The sequence below is a fragment of the Vanellus vanellus genome (genome assembly GCF_965231255.1).
Source record: "Vanellus vanellus genome assembly, chromosome: 4".
Classification (NCBI taxonomy): domain Eukaryota; kingdom Metazoa; phylum Chordata; class Aves; order Charadriiformes; family Charadriidae; genus Vanellus; species Vanellus vanellus.
In genome coordinates this window covers 66,739,471-66,746,242 of record NC_138909.1, presented here as the reverse complement: position 1 = coordinate 66,746,242, position 6,772 = coordinate 66,739,471, and positions in this window count along the sequence as shown.

Genomic DNA, 6,772 nt, shown 5'->3' with positions numbered 1-6,772 from the left:
TGCAAGACACCAGGCAAGTACAGTGATGACCCAACCTGAGCTGTCTTCAGCACCCAACAACTCAGCACAGTATGAGGTTTCTCCTATCCTGAGTGATCACCATAACAGATGGAGCCCAAGACATGGACTAAATGAACTCATGGGCTTTTATGGACATTTGATGGCCATTCATTTGATGGAGGTAGCCCACAAAGGGAATGATACCACATCGAAGGACAGGGAAGGAGGTGGTGGTTCATGTATTGGATAGTGCAGGACATACGAATGATACCAATGGTATGGAATAAAGGATGGAGATTGTACTGGTTCTGACTGGGATGGAGTCAGATTTCTTCTTAGCAATGTATATGGTGCTGTGTTTTGGATTTGTTAATAAAAGTGTTGGTAACAAACTAATGTTTTGATGATTGTTGAGCGCTTTGCTCCCCCAGTCCCCCCCCCCACACACACCCCACTCCACTAAGTAGGCTGGAGGTGAGCAAGAACTGGGAATAGAAACAGCCAGGACAGCTGACCTGAACTGACAAAAGGGATATTTCATATCATATCATATGTTATGCTCAGCAGTAAAAGCTTGAGAAAGCAAGGAGTAAGTGGGGACATTCTCAGTTATCATGTTTGTCTTCCCAATTAACTGTTACATGTACTCTGATCCTTCTTTCCAGGAAGGACCTGAGATCTGTCTGCTGAAGGGAAGTGGTGAATAAATTCCTTCATTGCTTTGCTTGCACATGCAGCTTTTACTTCACCTTTTAAACTGCCTTTATGTGAATCCATGAGTCTTCTTGCCTTCTTCCTATTTTCTTTTCAAAAGAAAGAAAGGAAAGGAGAGCGAGTGAGTCATTCTGTGGATGTTTGGGTGCTGGGTGAAGACAATCCACCACAGCAGTTTAGTAGCAACAGTAGCAATTACTTTAAATATAGGAATATGGGATTTTATAAATTGCATTTTCTAGTATAGAGAGACCTGAACACGAGAAAGTATAGGGAGGAATGAGTGCTTTTTTTGCATTTATTCATGCAAAAGTACCATTAAATATTGCTGAACATTAGTCTTTGCAAGAATTGAACGAACACAGTTGACTCCTCTGGGTACCTCTACAGCAACGATGATGTCAAATTATTAAAATAGAGCTCTACTACAGTCCCTGATATAGTTACAGGACAAGGCAAGATACCAAGTTACCACAGGCAAATTTTTTAACAAGTCAGATTCTGTAATTGTCTTCTGTCCTCAAGAAAGCAGGACTTTTTACATTATTACATTTTTTTTTAAGGTTGATTAGGTTTTCTATTAGAAAATAACAGTTAAAGACAATTCTTTTCAAGTTTCTAATAATAGCCTGGGTAAGACTGGACTGTTCTATCCTAGTGAAGGAATAACCTTGTAAAAGATCTGCTATGGCCATACTGAAAAAATGCGTGACCCAGGTACCAGATAGGAGACCTTCTTTTCTTGTTCTCAGAATTTTTTTCATGTATTAATCTATTTAAGCAATGTGTCATTATGCTACCAGTAACATTACATGATCCAATCATGTTTTGGTCTTCAAGTACAAAACTTAAAGAGAAGCCGATGCACTTAGCAGAAAGCTGGTCTTCAAGGAAACATTGGTTATTAGTATGTTTTGAGATTTGTGAATTCTTCTTATCTGACTGCAGCTGCTTTGGAGCAGGCCCTGAAAGATTTCTTTATGATCACTTTCCTTCCATATAATAAAGTCTGAGAAAATATCATCGTTTAAAATACTGAAATACCCAGATACTCAATGTTATTTTTTTAGAGTGAACACTTAAAGCAACTAGTCTAACATAAACCTGTGTTATTTTTGTCTATGAAAGCAGTGGGAACAAATTGTAAAGATCTGGATATTCGTATTCAAAATGCAGATAAAACTTACAAGAGTAACTACCCAGATACTCTTTTTTAATTTCAGGCTGGAGGTTGAATCAGATGGCTTCTGAGATTCCTTCCAAACAATGTTGCTGTGAGTCTATGAAGTGCAGGAAACCAAAAGCAAAACAAAGAGCCATGGATGGACAACTTAGTTGTAAATCAAAACAAAGGAGGCCTCCTTCCTTGTACTGACCCAACAGTGCAGAGTCTCAGGGATGGTCTGGGCTTCCCTTGTTCTGAGCCGTTTTTACATTGTTTGAACAGCTGGCTGGTGGCCAAGTCACCAGTGAGGCATCACCTGCTTCAGCTGAAATTCTGTGAATGCCAACCATGATAAAGACTTGGCCAATCTTTATGTCAGTCTAGCTGAGAGATGGTAAGAAGGAAGCAGATTGATGAGAAAATACATAAAATAACTTCAAGTGGACCCCAGGACTAAGGGTGAAGAAACGTGCTCCATAAACATCCTCCTCCTCTTCCAGTGAAGAATGTAAAAGAGATGATAGCAATTTATTGCAAGGGCTGGCTACTCCTCATGAGAAGGTGAGCTGAGTGCCAAGAGTCACAGCAAGACAGGACGGAGAAGTGAAGTCACCTGCAAGGATCCAGGATAAGGAGCCAGAAAGTCAGAGTCAGGATCAGGTCTGGCTGGCAACAGAGTTCATAAATTCCTGATTCTGCACCAAGACAATGAAGTCTGCCATTATCTGTATTTTCTGATATTTTTTATTTTTTTAAAGTTTTTATATTTAATTACATTTTAATATGTCATGATAATAACTACAATTACAAATTATAAGGCTATATACTTATAAATTCTTAAAATTATAATTCAGATACAGAAATATTCCAGACTAAGATTTCTATGACACAGTGCCGAAACACTGCAAACATTTGAATGGATCATTTGTCATTTAATTACACATATGTGGTTGGTTGACCTTGACTGGAGCTTGTCTTTGGTTCCCACAAAGGCTACTCTATCATTCCTCTCCTCAGCTGGGCAGAGAAAAGAAAATACAACAAAAGGCTCGTGGGTTGAGACAAGGACAGGGAGATCACTCAGCAATTACTGACACGGACAAAACAAATTCAACTTGGGGAAAATAAATTTAATTTATTACCAGAGTAGGATAATGAAAAATAAAAACATATCTCAAAACACCTTCCCCCCACCCCTCCCTTCTTCCTGGGCTTTACTTTACTCCCAAATTCTCTACTTCCTCTCCCCCAGGCAGCAGAGGAGGACAGGGAATGGGTGTTGTCATCAGTTGGTCAGCTGATCACACCATCACACGTTGTCTCTGCTGTTCCTTCCTCCTCACTGTTTTCCCCTGCTCCAGCGTGGGGTCCCTCCCACAGGGTGCAGTTCTTCAGGAACAGACTGCTCCAGCGTGGGTCCCCCACAGGGTCACAAGTCCTGCCAGCAAACCTGCTCCAGAGTGGGCTCCTCTCTCCATGGGTCCACAGGTCCTGCCAGGAGCCTGCTCCAGCACAAGCTCTCCATGGGGTTCCAGATTCCTTCAGGTGCATCCTCCTGCTCTGATGTGGGGTCCTCCACAGGCTGCTGGTGGATATCTGCTCCCCTGTTAACCTCCATGGGCTGCAGGTGGACAGCCTGCCTCACCGTATTCCTCACCGTGGGCTGCAGGGGAATCTCTGTTCGGGTGCTTGGAGTACCTCCTCCCCCTCCTTCTTCACTGACCTTGGTGTCAGCAGAGTTGTTTGGCTACAGTTGTGCAGCAGTTTTTTTCCCCTTCTTAATTATGTTATCACAGAGGTGCCACCACTGTCTCTAATTGGCTCAGCCTTAGCCAGCGGTGGGTCTGTCTTGGAGCCAGCTGGCATTGGCTCAATCAGACGTGGGAGAAGCTTCTGACATCTTCTCACAGAAGCCACCCATGTAGCCCCCCAGCTACCAAACCCTTGCTATCCAAATCCAATACAGCATAGTATCAAATGAAAAAACAATACTCCAAATGTGGAAAGACAAAGCGATAAGAAACTTATTCAAATACCAGCATCCTGGAAACTATCTTTATAATCTTATGGATATTACAGATCCTCAGAATTACAGTGTGAAATTTATGTGCTAAGTATGAGATAACATCACTGTTGTTGTAAGAGTGACCAAATGAAATACATCCAAATCCTAAAATTCTGGATTACAGAGGCATAACTAATATAATAATTCTGGTTTCTCTTAATAGATAACTGTATTTTCTTGGTCCTGTGGTTCTGAAAAATTCTGAGAACTTCAAAATAAAATTAATTCTGAGATAATGGTACTTAGCATTGTATTTGATCTTGCAAAATTAAACTCCTAGTGATATCTTTCTTAGGAAAAGGGTGAAAAAAGATATGTAAGTAAAAAAACAAGTCAAGCGACATCATGCAGGAGTTCTGCAGTTTCTATAGTATCTGTGTTGAGACAGTATCTTTATTTTCTATAGTTAGCATTAACTACAAGTAACATTTCTTTTTTTTTTTAATTTGAAGGAATTAATGTTCCATTTGCATATTTATAAAATTCCTAAGAATATTTAAGAATATATGAAACTATTACCTCCAACACTGAAAAGCAATGATTCATATGCCTGAGAGTTTCTTAACCTTCACCTTGCAAATATGAAGCTATAATAAAATCTAAAATAGAATCTTCCCTGAGTCCATAGGCCTAAGGAGTATCCTTATTGCAAATGAGATTCAGAATATCACGCTCCACTCATTGCTGCAAGAGATTTCTATTTTTAGAAATCCAAGAATTTAAGACATTAATTTTAAGAAAAAAAAATCTCTGACAAATTAAGAAATATTTCCCTCTACCTTTTTCCATATGAAACTTTGAAACAACTTATTGCTTTTTCTTTTTTTTACTAACATTTTCTTCCAACTTCTTGCTATTAATCAATAAATATTTTTAGCAGAACCAACTTTGTAAGAAGCATAATCAGTCTTGATAACAGTATCATTTACTGTGCCACTGTATAATAACAAAAAGCAGACATTACAGTACTGCAATTCAAAACAATATCTAAATGGTGTTTTCTTTTTATTTTTGAGGGATTTTAGCAAACATTTATTAATATAGCAGTATGCTGTGTGGCACTTTTGAAATGTCATGCTATTAAACTTTTGTGAACTGCTGCAGAGTTTTGTACAAAATCCTGAAGACGTAAGTCATAGAATCAGAACCACAGAATAGTTTGGGTTGGAAGGGACCTTTAAAGGCCATCCAGTCCAATCCCCCTGCAATGAGCAGGGACGTTTTCAACTAGATCAGGTTGCTCAGAGCCCAGTCCAACCTGACCTTGAATGTTTCCAAGAATGGGGCATCTACCACCTCTCTGGGCAACCTGTGCTAGTTTCACCACCTTCATTGTAAAAAAATTCTTCCTTCTACCTAGTCTAAATCTTCCCTCTTTTAGCTTAAAACCATTACCTCTTGTCTTATCACAACAGGCCCTACTAAGACCTTTGTCCTCATCTTCCTTATAAGCCCCCTTTAAGTACTGAAAGGCCACAGTAAGATAACCCCACAGACTTCTTCAGGCTGAACGACCCCACCTCTCTCAGCCTGTCCTCATAGGAGAGGTTCTCTAGCCCTCTGATCATTTTTGTGGCACTCCTCTGGACTTGCTTCAACAAGTCCATGTCTTTCCTGTGCTGAGGGCTCCAGAGCTGGCCACAGTACTGCAGGTGGGGTCTCACCAGAGTAGAGTAGAGTGGCAGAATCCCCTCCCTTGACCTGCTGGCCACACCTCTTTTGATGCAGCCCAGGATACGGTTCGCCTTCTGGGCTGTGAGCGCACATTGTCAGCTCATGTCCAGCTTTCCATCCACCAGTATCCCCAAGTCTTTCTCCACAGGGCTGCTCTCAATCCCTTCGTCCTCCTCCCCCCTTTATTGATACTGAGGGTTGCCCCGACTCAGGTGCAGGACCTTGCACTTGGCCTTGTTGAGATTCACATGGGCCCACTTCTCAAGATTTTCCAGGTCTCTCTGGATGGCATCCCATCCCTCAGATATGTCAACTTCACCACTCAGCTTGCTGTCATCCAGAAATTTGCTGAGGATGTATTTGATCCTATAGTTTATGCCATGGATGAAGACATTAAACAGTCCTGATACCAATATGGACTGCTGAGGGACACCACTCTTTCCTTGTCCACTGATGTAGTCATTCCATCATAGAAGGCCACTAGGTTGGTCAGGCAGGACTTGCCCTTGGTGAAGCCATGCTGGCTGCCTTAAATCACCTACCTGTCCTCCATATGCCTTAGCATAGCTTCTATGAGGATCTGTTCCATGATCTTCCCAGACACAGAGATGAGGCTGACAAGTCGGTAGTTCCCAAAGTCCTCCTTTCTGTCTTTTTTGAAAGAGTGCAATGTTTCCCTTTTTCCAGTCACCGTGGACTTCACCTGAGTGCCATCACTTTTCAAATATCACAAAGAGTGGCTTGGCAACTACATCAGCCAATTTCCTCCGGACTCTGGGATGCATCTCAGCAGGTCTCACAGACTTCCGTATCGTCAGATTCCTCAGGTGGTCATGTACCTCATCTTCTTTTACAGCGGGAGGGACTTTTCTCCCCCAGTCCCTGCCTTGCAGTCCATGCACTTGAGAGGTGTGTGGAGAGAGGTTGCCAGTGGAGACTGAGGCAAAAATGTTTTTGAGTACCTCACCCTTCTCCTTATCTGTTGTTACCAGTTTGCCAGTCTTACTCGTCAGTGGGGGTACATTTTCTTTGACCTTCCTTTTTTGGCTGACATACCTGTAAGAAGCCCTTCTTGTTTTTCTTTGCATTCCTTGCCAAGTTTAGCTCCTTGGCCTTACTGACCCCATCCGCACACACAGGCAGCATCCCTATAC